A 13905-nucleotide genomic window follows, 5' to 3' on the forward strand; every position below is an offset into this window, starting at 1 on the left:
ACTGTTTATGTTCTAAAGTTTATGGTCACAATAAAAACTAGCTCTTAAGCTAAACATAAAATGTTAACATTGTTGGTGATTTGTTTTCTGCTTTAAGCATTTATTAAGTCGATGATTTATTTATTTTGCATAACAAAAATAAAAGTTAATTGTTAATTTTGCTTGCATGGATATCAAAATATTGAAACTAAGTTCTTGTGTATGTAACTTGAATTTTTTAGCAACACATTCGTTTTTTTGTTTGCTTTTAAAATAAATAGTTTTAAATAATAATGTATTTATTTGTTATCAGTTAAAAATATTGTTCAAACTTAATTTACTAAATGAGTAATAATATAATAAGTATTTATTATTTATAAACTTGTATTGTATTTACATTACAAGCAGCTTAAATCTTTAGAATTCAAATTATCAAAATATTTGAATTTGGACTCTGATTAGGCCAAATCCAAATTTTAAAACTCAGATTTGGATTTAGATTCAGTTAAATCCTAATTTGAAAATAAGATTCAGGTTTGGCTGAATTCTAATTTGAAAATAAGACTTGGATTTGGATCTGGCCAAATCCAAAATTTTTGGGTTTGGTAGATTACTAAGTACAACTATATTGAAAAGATACAGTAATACTACTTTAAGTATGTTTTTTTTATTTGAAAATATTTTAATAGTACAAAAAAAATTATAATTATGATAGATTTTACACATGTACCCAAAACTTTGTAATTTTACTCGTGAATAAGTTTAAAGTTTAACATTTTTTAGTTTTAACATTTTGTTTGAAATTCCAGGTTTTTTTTTGCCTAAATGGTCAAATTCTATGTTTTTCTAGGATCCCAGTTACTTGGCAGGTACTTTTGCACAGGTTGAAACTTTTTTTATTTATAATCACTGTTACCCCTAACCTTTTCCTTGGTTGTTTTTTTAAAATTTAATCTTTAAATATTTATTTATTTTTTTACTATCACTGTTACCCCTAACCCTTAGTCAGTAGTGGTTATTACTTATTTTTTAACTTTGTGCAATTGTTGTGCAAAATTTTGTGCATATTTGAACCATATTTCAAAAAAAGTTTAAAACTTTGCAAAATAAAAATAAGCAACTATAGGTATTTACATCCTATTTTTTTAATTTTTTCAAACATATATTACTTTTTGAGATATGGCAGGTTAAACATTTTTTTTAAATTTTGATTGTCAGAATTTGGATTGCCCAAATTTAAGGCCATAGAGGGGTCCAACACTTTTTTTTACAAAAATTAACTTTGGCTTTTATATGAAGCTTCAAGTACAAATTACAAGCCAGTTTTTATAGAATTCAAAAATATCATTTAACTTTTGTTAACTTTTTTAAGTTTTATATTTTGTAATAAGTTTCTGAATACAAAGTATTGACCGTAAATTTCGAGGTCAATTTTCTTGGAAATTTTTAAGTTCACTAAAAATCTATCTCCTCCTTCATTTTTAAGCAATCTTCTCCAAATTTTCTGGAAATGTTAATTATATTATATGAAAAAATGTTACTTATGAACTTCAATAACTTAAAATATAAAAATTTTTTGACAATACTTTAAAATAATAGTCTTTTATTTCAAAAAATAAAATGTCTTTTTTGCTGTTTTAGTTTTCCATTCCCATAAGGAACCTATCATGCGGCCCAACTTTGACTGGTCATATCTCAAAAAATATTTTTTTTTTAATGGTAAAAAGCATTTAGAAGCTTATTAAAAACTCTATAAAATAAGATCATGACCTACCCCCTATGGCCTTAAATAGCTTTGCAACCATATTAGTTAGGTCAGTGTTACTTTTGCACTCAGCTTGGTTTAAATGTATTTTTCTTTTTTTAATCATCACTGTTACCTCTAACCCTTGTGCAACTACTAATTGAAATGTGGCTCCAAAAGATAGCCCCAGCATGTACTAAGCCTGCACTAAACCAATTTATAAAACTTAAAAAGGATATTCTGAGATTTAATTGAAAGTTCTTAGGTACAACTTACAGAAGATTTGAAAATTACGCAAAATACAGTAAAAAAGGTCAAATAAAACCAGTATTTTGCCAAAATTATTTAATAGTTGACCAACTTTAGTGATTAAATTGAAAGGCTCTGGCCTTAATTTTTCAACTTTTTGGCTGAAAACATTACCCACCCCTATTTTAAGTTATATATTGTTTTTAATTTCTTGGGAATTTGAGTTTTTTACTTTCCCATACTTGTCAAATTGAAATTTTACTACTGATAATGTTAAAATTGTTAAAAATTCAAGGTTTTCCAGGTTTTATGATCAAATTTCCAGGTTTTTCCATATTTTTTTCAAAACTTCTCAAATTCCAGGTTATTTTTGCCTTAATTGTCAAATTTCAGGTTTTTCAAGGTTTCCAGGTAAAGTGGCAACCCTGAATAGGTAACAAAGTTAAATACTTGGTTAAATAAAAAACAAATACCAAAGGGACAGGTTAAATTAAACATGATGTAACAAATGTGTATTTGCCTAGAAAACAAAATTTGAGACAGATGTTTTTAACCATAGAAATTAAAGTTAAACTTTAGGTTTAGTTGTATATTAATATTTATAATTTAATATCAATATTTATACTTAACTTTTTTGTTGGAGATTTTGTTGATTAATGCTGAGTAACATACATATAAAGAGAAACCTAAGCAAATTGTAAACAATTTTTATTATTTAGATATTTAAAAGAACCTCCATCAAGTTTTAGATAAGTACCTAGGATGATGTTGCACCAATATCAAACTGAAAATATATTATTATATTTGTAATTTTTTTAACCATATATTTTGGCTAAAAATATTTAACAAGCTGAAATTATATGTCGTTTTAAAAATAATTTTAGGCTCAAACTACAATGTTTTTCTTACTAATTGTTATAATATTTTACAATTCATTTTCTGAAGGTCAATCTAAAATTTTAGCTTTAAAACAATTAGAAAACTTTGTAATTTGACTAAAATAATATATAGTATACAAATACAAACTAAAAAGTTATTATCTTGTTTACTTTTTAAAAATCAAATAACTATTTATGTAATAATCAGAAAAATATCAAGCATAATCTTTACCAATAGTTAAACTTATATATTTGTATTGGTCTTTGTCTTAAACCTTTTTTTTTTGGGCTGATTGCTGTTGGTCTTATAAACTGGGTGAAGGTAGAGCTGTATTTGTATAGGTTGGTTTTATTATTTTTATTTTTTATTTATACTTTTTTAATTTGTTTCTTGTACATAAAATTTAATAGTATTGCTTTGTCCTCATTGACAGTGTGATTAAACAAGTAGATGTTTTATTTTTCTTTTTCAATTCTATTTTGTAGCTTTTTGTTTACTATATATTATTTGTCAATTTGTTTCAGAAGATAGAGATTTTAAATTTAGAATTAAAAACTTGACATTTTTTAGACATTCTGGTTATTTAATTTTATTTGTTAAAAATTAGTTTTAGGTTAACAAACAGTTTATTTAACTCAATAAAATACTTTTATTATTACCTTATTTTTTTCAGAGTATTTGTTAAGTTTTATTATTATTTTTTTTAAATTTAACTGTTTATTGTTAGAAGTGATTTTATTTTAAGTAGCTTAAACAAATTCTATCAATTATTAGTGCTAGATTTTATTGTTTAAAACTGAATTGTTTACAAATCTATAAAACAGTTAAACAATCTTTTTTTTTTTTTTTGCTCTATTTTTATTTACTTACAAACACATATACTAGAAATTTAAAGACACTATTTTAAAATACATGGTGCTTTATCAGTTTTATGACATTACTAAATATTTTATGTATACTGACATTACTAACTCTCCCCGTTTATTCAATTTTGAGATATATGTTGCATTTTTTGTGATTGCTCTTGTAGAAAGGGCAACAAGAAAAATGTGAATGTACATGATCATAAAAATAGAAATCTAGGGGAGGAGACGGTGTGGAGCCCATGGTAGACTATGGTTTCCATGGTCAATATTGGCAGTAATGGGTTAAAAAAGGGTGCTTACCATTTTTAAACTTAAAAAAAAAAATTGTATATACAGTTACTTTTTAAGTTTTTGTTTTTTCATTATTGTTTTAAAGTTAGCTCAAAGAATTAGTTACAAGTAAATGGTGTGCAGCTCGATGACCGAAAGGTCTTTCTCCACACCAATCTATTGACCTTAGTTGTGAGCGTTCACATTTTTTTTCTTTCTTTTCTTTCTTTCATATACAGCTTGTTTAAAACATATTACTCACAAAACATTGATTTTTAGCCAAACTTTATGGTTAAAAAACATCAAATATAATATAACTTCAGTTTGATATTGGTTCAACATCATGCTAGGTAATTACCAAATATTTCTACACATTTTTCTTTATATTATTTTACCTTACAATGTATATTTATTACAATTTTTGGTTAATTCAGAAATACCTAGAGTAATTTTATAGCAAATTTGGCTTAAATCTCAAAGTTATTTGCATATACTTATTATGTTTATACTATTTATTATGCATCAACGAATATGTTTACAAACTGCTTTTTACAGCAAAAGTTTATTTAAACATAAATGTTTTTCTCGTAAGTTTTGTAAGTTTCGATAACATTAAAGTTATTAAGTACTGTTATTTGACTTTAAGTACGTGAAATAAGAATAAAATGTTGATAAATGTTGCTAAGTTAAATAATAAAGTTTATTAAGCTTATGAATCAGATTGATTAGTTTTCTTTACTTTTTGGAAAACGATACAACAATTTTTAAACTAATACATACATACTTAGGTGTTAAATATTTGTTTGTTGTTATCAATTGTTAAACTTTAAATTTTAGTTCTAGTTAATTTGTGCTTTTCGTAAAGAGCAGCATACCATTAACCACACTGCCTATTAGTTCAAGTCTACTATTGATAGAGCTTGAAAATAGTTAAGTCAAAATTTATCTTTACGGTAACGTAATATAGTTAGTAGGTAATGTTTTGTAAATTCTTATGCTAATTTAGTCCTTAGTTTAATTAGAAAAAACTTATTAAGCCTTTAACATGTTTATGAGAAGGTAATAAAGAGCATAACTTTTATGTTTTATTTAGGTACAAAATTGCAAATAACAACAACAATACGTTTTTGAAAACATAACGACAGGTTAATATTTAATAATTCAAGTTTTAGTTTCTTTTTAACTTTAAATTAAACTGAAAATGATCATACAAAGACTACTGTACAATTACATTAGATACAATTTAAAAGTATTAATTGCTATACATTTTTAACTATTCAAAATTATAAATTTAAACGTCTAATAAAGATCCAAGCGAAACTAGTTCACTGGATGTGTTAACGGGTTAACACACAAAAACAGAGCTCTGTATAAAAAATTAATACTGTAAGGAAAGAATATAAGCTAAAGTAGGTATATATGTGCATGATAATAACAAATTATACAGTATCCTTTCTTTATTACATTAACACATGTTTCTGTGTGTTAACGGATTAACACACTACGGGGGAATGGGTCTAAATTGCACAAAGACAAAATTGCACGAGGTTACTAAATTGCACTAGGGGACTAAATTGCACGAGAACGAAATTGCACGAGTGCACGAAATTGCACAAAATTGCACGACGCCAAATTTTTACGAGGGAACAAAATTGCACGAAGACGATTTTGCACCAAGGGTTAATTTTGCACGAGTTACATTTTTGCATGAGAGTAAAAAATTACATAAAAAAAATAAAAAAACTGAAAAAAGTTAAATAATAATAATTTAATTTGAAAAAAGTCACTGACCGAGGGTAAGGGTTAGGGGTAACAGTTATAGCGAAAAATAAATAAAAATAAAATAAAAAAGTACAAAAAATATAAATAACTTACCGACCAAGGGTAAGGGTTAGGGGTAACAGTAATAGTAAAAAAAAATAATAATATTAATATAAAAAAAAGATCAACCCGTGCAAAACTGTCTCCGTGCAAAGTTGTCTGCTCGTGAAAAAAGTTTCTTCGTGCAAAAGTATCTTCTTGATTTTTATCCCTTCGTGCAAAAGTATCTTTGTGCAATTTCTCTACCTTATAATAAAAAAATTGTATATTCAAGCAATTTTGTCTCCTTGTGCAATTTTGTGCGCTCGTGAAAATTTGACAGCTACCCAGAAATAGATGATAAAAATTAAAATATTTAAAACAAACACTTTTTTTTTGTTTTAATTAAAAAACCTTATGTCGTATAAACAAGTTAATGAATTTGTATTAGAAAATGTCCTTAGTTAGCTCAAAATAAAAGTTTTAATTTAATGGAATTTTTTTGAATTAATGAATCTAAAAAGAACACCCATCGTAAATAGAGAAATACTTTAAATTTCCAAAATAACCTAACCTTACTTTATTAGTTTTATAAAAACTACTAATTATATATATTTAAACTAAATAACCCGGCTAATATACTATAAGTCAAGTTCATCAATTATATGGAACTAATTCAGAATGACATTGTTGTTTTATGTTGTTGCTATGGTTTTCTTGATTTAATCTTATTTGTTCGTTCTATCGTTGCCTTTTCAAATTCCATGCCTAAAACATTGTAAACTTTTATTTGTCATTATTGAAAACACTTTGATTAGTTTGTTTTTTGCATAAAAAAATTAAAGCAAGTTCAAATGTACCATTTTATGACTTTTATAGCCATTTAGACTTTAGTTTACTTTATTCTTTTTCTAAAGCTAAATTGTATTTCTGTCATCAGCTGCGTAACTTTTAAATCGTTGTATTTATGTAAACTGTCACTTTTTCACACCTTTCAAAAGTATATATTACTACTTACAATTCATACTGATTACATTCGAAATACTTTTAACAATGTTTTGTATATATTTGGAACATAAATTTTTATATACATTTTTATTTATTTATATGCTAATGTTTCTAAACTTTGATTTACAACATGGATTTATTTGAAAATGAAAACAATATTTCAACAATTCAACAGTTTTGAATAGTTATTGTAATTAAATTTATTACAACTTTTTTTTTGTAATCGACTTTAGAACAGCAGTTTATTGAACGAAAAAAAAAGCGCTCAAATATTTTGTCCTACGACCTGGTGTACAAAAAAACCTTTCGTCGATATCGTTAGATCTTATATTTTAGTACGAAATATGTCATACAAGTAGCAAATTCTAAGACAAGAGTTTCTAACTAAAATAACTGCTATTTCAATTATATTACAGTTTGTCTGTTTATAAAAGTTAAAGTACACCTATAAATCTTGTTTTGGCCCAGACTCAAAGTTAATTATGTCACAATTTAAGTTTGATTACAATTAAGTCTTAACAACTTGTACTACTTGTCTGTATTTAAACAAGCCTTAGCCCTACATCACCATTATAAGTAATTGTATGGATTTATTGACAATAAAGACAAAATTTCAACGACAGTATGTATAAGTTTAAAGCTATAATAAAACTTATAAGCAATTTTAAAGTACCTAGTAAGGGTTAATTCTTTTTAATTTTCTATGCTTTATTGTATTTAGTTTAAAGTTTGAAATAGACATCATATTGTAATGTTAGTAAATTAGTAAACTGTCCATTTTATTAGTTCATTTCGTTTTTTATCTATGACTTAACAATTTTTTTTTGGTTTACAGTGTCTTGATTTTACTAATAAAATTTATGACGAAGTAAATAACATAACATAAGTTTTTGGTTAACGATAACATAGAAATAAAAAACGACGCTTACCTTTAAAATAATTAAAAAAATAAAAATTTAATTTTTTTAAGTTAAAGTTCTACATACTTAAGAATGTTTTGAACAAAAATATACTAAACTATTCAAATTTAAATCAGAAACTAGTTATAAGTTAGTTCTGGAACTACATCTGGAAGGTCTTGACTTAAGGCTCACCACAATAGAACTGACTTCTTCTCAACATACTCATACATACATACTATTTCTCCCATCATGATCAATACCTACATCAGTCCTTTTTCTCCTTCTATTTAATTTCTTTTTACATTAATCATTTGCTCAAGCTGAATGATTTTACATTAATTAATTTTGACTAAATAAAACACGGCAAGTGAAACTGCTATTTCATGAAAATATCTGTAGATTATAACTAATCTTAATGATACTTTTCAAACTTTACAAAACTTTTATAAGATTTCTAAGAAAGATTAATTTGTCTGAAATATATTAAATTTATCTCGTGCTAAAATAGAAGAATGACAAGATACAGATGTGCATCGTTTACTTTACCATATTTTTTGTTAAAAAAATGTGAAGAGTTTTGTGTTCACTTTTTTGTATGATTTTTTTTCCCACAATATAAGTTCCATCCTAATAGCATATATACTTAATATCAAGCTGGTTAATTATATAAGTCAAAATCTAATTTAAGCTTTCGTATTAATGCTTTTATTCTATTATAAATGGTCATATGATAGATGGTTATAGCTAAACTTGTTTTCAAATACTCTTTAAAGTACAATTATTCTATATGTTACTTCTAGCAGAGTTTCGTTTTAATAGGCTGTTATATTTATGTTCAATTAATTTTTTTAAATAGAATAGCTAAATTTTGTGGAACTGATTATCAAAGGTTTGCTTGTGATTTATTTTTTTCTTTTACGTACTACTACTTTTCAATAGATCAATATCAGAAAAGTAAACAAAACATATAAAATTTATTTATTTAAAAAACTTAAAACAAACATTTCTATAAAGGTTGTTCAAGTAATAGTTTAATGTAAGAAAATGTAGAATTTTTTGAAATTTAATCAATACTGATAATTTTTTATTTGTAATAAATTTGTATGGTTTTACTTTTTAAAACACTTGTACTTATAAAGATTTAACTTTTTTAAGTATTTGTTGTTTTAGTTTAAGCTTAATTTTATAAGCAGAAATAAAAAGGAACAAAAATGAGTAATGTTTTATTTTGTTATAACCTAAAATACATAGTTTTATTTTTTGATACATTTTAATAACTAAATGTATATAATAAATATTTTTTTTTTTTCTTCTTTTCAACGAACTTTTCAATAAATAATTTTTCTTGTTTTTTATAACTTATAATTTAATGTCAGTATATCAAAAAACTATTTAAAATTTAATTGCTTTTTTACTATCAAGGGATTTCGTTACAGTAAACAGTGTTAAGGTGTAAAAACAGCTGATTACTTAAAATAAGTTCATTGAACTATCTTATGACTATGATGAAAAGCTAGAAAATAATTTAATTAGTGGACGATTCGATAACCAAGGTTTTATCTTACACCTCGTCCTAAGACTAAACTTAGTTTCGTTAAATAAACACTACATAATTTTATTGATTTATTATGGAAGTAAAATAGATTCACTTTTTATACGAGAAAATCCAAAATTTTTTGTATTCAGCTTATACATACAAAGTTATCAAGTTTATTTGACTGTTTGGAGCTTTATGGTTTTTTAAATTTATAATTGTTTTTTTAAGAGGATTTATTTAAAAAACAATAAGATCAATAATAAATAGACAAATAATAATTCCCTTCTTCGAAAACTAGTCTGTATTATAAAAAATAATTGTTGTTTTTTGTTAAATGACAAACATTAAATTAAGATAAAATTAATGACAAACAACTTAAACATAGCATTTTATTTAAGAAACAAAATAATTGCAAACCTTATTAACCAAACAGACGGTTCAAAATAAACGAAATCTACTTATACAATATCATATATCTCAGCACAACAAACTACTTGATTGCTTAGCAAAGCAGCAATTTCAAATATGTGGCAAAGAATTTTTTAAATCATACATAAGTTGTTTTAGCAATTTTTTTTTTACAAAATATAACGATCAGACGTATACACAAATAAATAACCGCAACAAGCAACAAAAACGACAACATAATAGCTACATTATTCACACCAACCAGCAGCTTCAACGTTTCTTTGTTATAATTGTGATTGACTTTAATCTTCTCAACGATGCCAGGATGCAGCAAATTTCTCATCATGTCGCTCCAAACCCCTTCTTTTGACAACAGAGAGTTGTGGATGTTCACAATTTCTCCCACCACCACGTGAGTGATCATCAGGTGCACGCTTTTCATTATGTATTCCGCTTTCACTGTGATGATACAAAATCCTGCGGTGAACAGGAAAGCTGCTGCTCCAGTGATAAACAGGACCACCAGGAAAAGTGTATCCACTATCTTTTCTGCTCGAAGCTTCTTGTAGAGACCATATACTGTCAATGAAGAAAGAATTAATCCAGCAGTTGACACGACGGCTGATAATATCAATCCTGATAACATTGCAGCTATGACGCTTCCAAACTGTAATTCTAATTTGATTACTGCAAGTATTAACAGAGCTAGTAGTGAAGTGCAGGACAGAATAACTGAAGCGTACAACAGGTTTAGAAACATTAGCAGGAGAATGTGTTCTGTTTTTCCCCAGTTTGTTGGAAGTAAATAAGTTATTACTGATAACATTTTACCTAAAAACTTTGAAACGGTCTTTTAGAATGAAATTTCAAAGAATATTCTGTTTAAAAAGTTAAGCTGTTTTTAAAATATAACTTAAATGTATCAACTTACAACATTTAGATGTTATAAGAAAATAGTACTTGTTGTTCTTATATATATGTTAATAATAAGTATTTTAAAACATCAAATACTTATTATGTGTGTAATTTTATTAAAACTTTTAGAGAATAAACATCTAAAAACTAGTTAAAAAATAATATTTTTTCGGAAAATTTAAGCTTTATCTATGTTATTTAGCCTTCAAAAAATTAAATTCTATTTTTAAATAGTACTGATCTAAAAATAAACCTTGTATTATTGGAAATGGCTTAAAAGTTTTAAAATTGTTAGGATAATAACAATAAAACATGGAAATGATTGCTTATAACAACATTGTTAGGAGAAAAGTTTGAGCTTATAGTTGTCATAACTAAAGCTAAATAAAGTATATTATATGACGCTCAAGAACTTTATATAAAAATGTAAACTCATCGAGTGTATGTAATAAACTATTAATTTGTTTTTTAAAATCACATTACTATTTAATTCAATTAAACTAGATTTTAGAGACATCTGATTTTTAAATGCTACAGTCCTAACTTACTAAAATCTCTTTTACTAATACTAACTTTACTCTAATTATTAACTGAAAGCATATATTTGAATTTAGTTTTAAAAAAAACTATAGTAATGTTTTGGAGTATTAAGTGAACTTTTAAAACTAAAACAACCAAAAAATAAGAATATTTTTACTATAAGATAAACATGTTTATTAATAATACATCTGGAATTCGATTTTAGTTGAACGACAACTAGACTCGCCTACACTCAGGTCAAACCTCAAAACAGTTGCTTAGTATAAAGTATATTTAATAGACTATAATCTAAAAGATTACTAAATGCTGTTATAAAAATAAGAGTAAAAAAGATAAAAAGCTTGAGATTACTTTAATTCAAAATTAAAAACCTTTGATTTTTTTTCAAACAACTGAATAAGATTAAGAATAAACGTTTTCTTTAAAGACATTGTTATGATTTGTTATTGTTTGATTAAACGTTTTACTTTGTTAATAACGTAATATAATGATACTGATTACTTAAGCTATAGTTTATTTTCAAGATTACCAATATCATAACTAAACTATTTAGATATGGTTTAGTAAAAATTGTTTAATGAAAGTTATACTTTTATAAGAATTATAATTACCGCTTATTTAAAAATCATTAAACAAAAAACCTTAAAAACTATCATAAAATATGGTTAAATAATTTGCTCTTAATTAAACACAAAATAACAAAATTTTACACTTGTTGATATGATAAATGTAGTTACTATACTTTCGTTGTTTAAAGTTAAGAAGCAAGTAACTTGACTAAATTAAAACTTAGCCATGTTACACAGTTTTAAGCTAAAAATTTTTCAATTTTACTAAATTAAAACTTGAATTTATATCATTCTGTTTACTAAAATCAAAACAGTAGTTAAAAACTTATAAGTGTTCTCTTTTTTTGATTTTTATCTTTCGTTTCTCATCTATATATTAAAAGTGATATGTGCTGTTAGGAGTGATAACAATATTTTGTTTTTTTTTTTCTTCAAAAATCCTAATAAGAGCTTTAGATTAAGTGTACTACATTAGTTTAAGATTGAATACATGTTATTTTTATAATTTAACAAATAGTTTAAAAGTTATAAGCTTTATGGAAGCTTATTTCAATACAATTTTGCCCTTTTTTTTCTGCTATATAATTATATTGTGTTATTACTTTTTATTAATGTGCCTAAACTTAATCTTCTATCAATTGGTCTGGCCCGTCTTTCGCTTATTTTATTGAAATTAAGAATTCTTTAATTTGAATAAAATTTTTCCCTTTTTATGTTTGTAAATATCATTTTTAATTCAACCTATTTATCTATTTCGTTCCGAAACCTGTGACTTTAAATATTGCACAAGTACAACTACTCATGTTTTGTTTGTTTTCATTATTATCTTGGCTTGTTTTTTTGTTATTATTTCATTCTTTTGGAGTAAGTTTTTTGATTATCTAAACAGTTAAGTTGGCTTTTTTAATTTGTTAAGTTCTAATGAAAATAAAAGGCAACAACACTGTCTCCGTGCTCAATTTAATGATAATTTTGTTTGTAATATATTTTTTAAATTTTACACTAGTTACATGCGTTTAGAAAAGTGAAGTTATAGAGAACTAATTAGATGTTTTATTGCATTTTTTTCTTTAAACGTTTAGATAAATGAACAAAATATAGTTATTTTACATACACACCAGAGGCAGATCCAGACTTGTTTCCTAGTGCATGTGCTATACTTGAAATAGCTGAATAAGATAAAAAAATTAGTTAAAATTATTAATTGAGGACGTTTGTAATTCAAATACTTGTTGTTGTAGAACTGCTTGTGCTTTCATACTAAAGCTTTAAATGTTGAATATAGCCAACCAAATACTGTAACAATATGTAAACTTAAATTAAGCACATTTCTTTTGTTTTATGAGTACCTTGAGATGATCAGTCGTAACAAATTTTAAATTATAAGTCCTCAATAATTTCATAATTAGTTTATAATTTATGAGAGCTTTCGTGTGAAAGGAAATCCTTTAACTCGTTTGCATAAAGTTTGTAGTTGAAAATGCTATTATAAATAATTAAAGTTAAAATAAATGTGTAGATGTCTGTAAGATTTATCTTTAAAACATGATAAAAGAAATTATTTATATTATGAAAAAATAATCATTAAAAGTTTTTTTAACCAGTTGTTTGCTGTTTTCAAATTTAACAAAAACTTATATATAGCAAAAGCCCTTCACAACGCTTCATGCCAACTAAAATAACATATGTTGTAGACGAGTCTTTTATATTTGTTTATATGCACTACTTGCGCTAGATTTTTGCCTTTCTAGCCACCAATTTAAAAAAATGCTTTTTCCAGTTGCGGGTTTATAAGAAATAAAATACCATTTTTGAAATATTCATAAACATTTAACCTTTTGCAACACTTTTTTAAGTTTTAAAGTTTTGCGATGCATTGAAATGAAACAATTTAATTTCAAAAGTAAAAAAGTTTTGCTCTTTGTATGAAAAGTACTCAAAATATGAATAGTTTGTAGAGCTTATTTGCGCAAAATGTAACAATCTTTTAATTGAAAATATAAATTTAAAGATGTTGAGTAAATTTATAAACGAACTATTTAAACTAAAAGTTATCTTATTATTGTACTTTTGTATATTTTCAACATCTCTAATATACTTTATAAGTTAAAGCTAAAGAGGAGATTGGTTTTAGTATATTTTTTCTACCTCTATTTTCAATAATAAACTTTAGTTTATAAAAAGCGTCATAGTTCTTTAGAACGTTTAATCTAACATGTTAGTTAAATTAATTATGAAA

This window comes from Thalia democratica, chromosome 7 (genome assembly GCF_965202585.1).
Source record: "Thalia democratica chromosome 7, ktThaDemo2.hap1.1, whole genome shotgun sequence".
Taxonomy (NCBI): Eukaryota; Metazoa; Chordata; class Thaliacea; order Salpida; family Salpidae; genus Thalia; species Thalia democratica.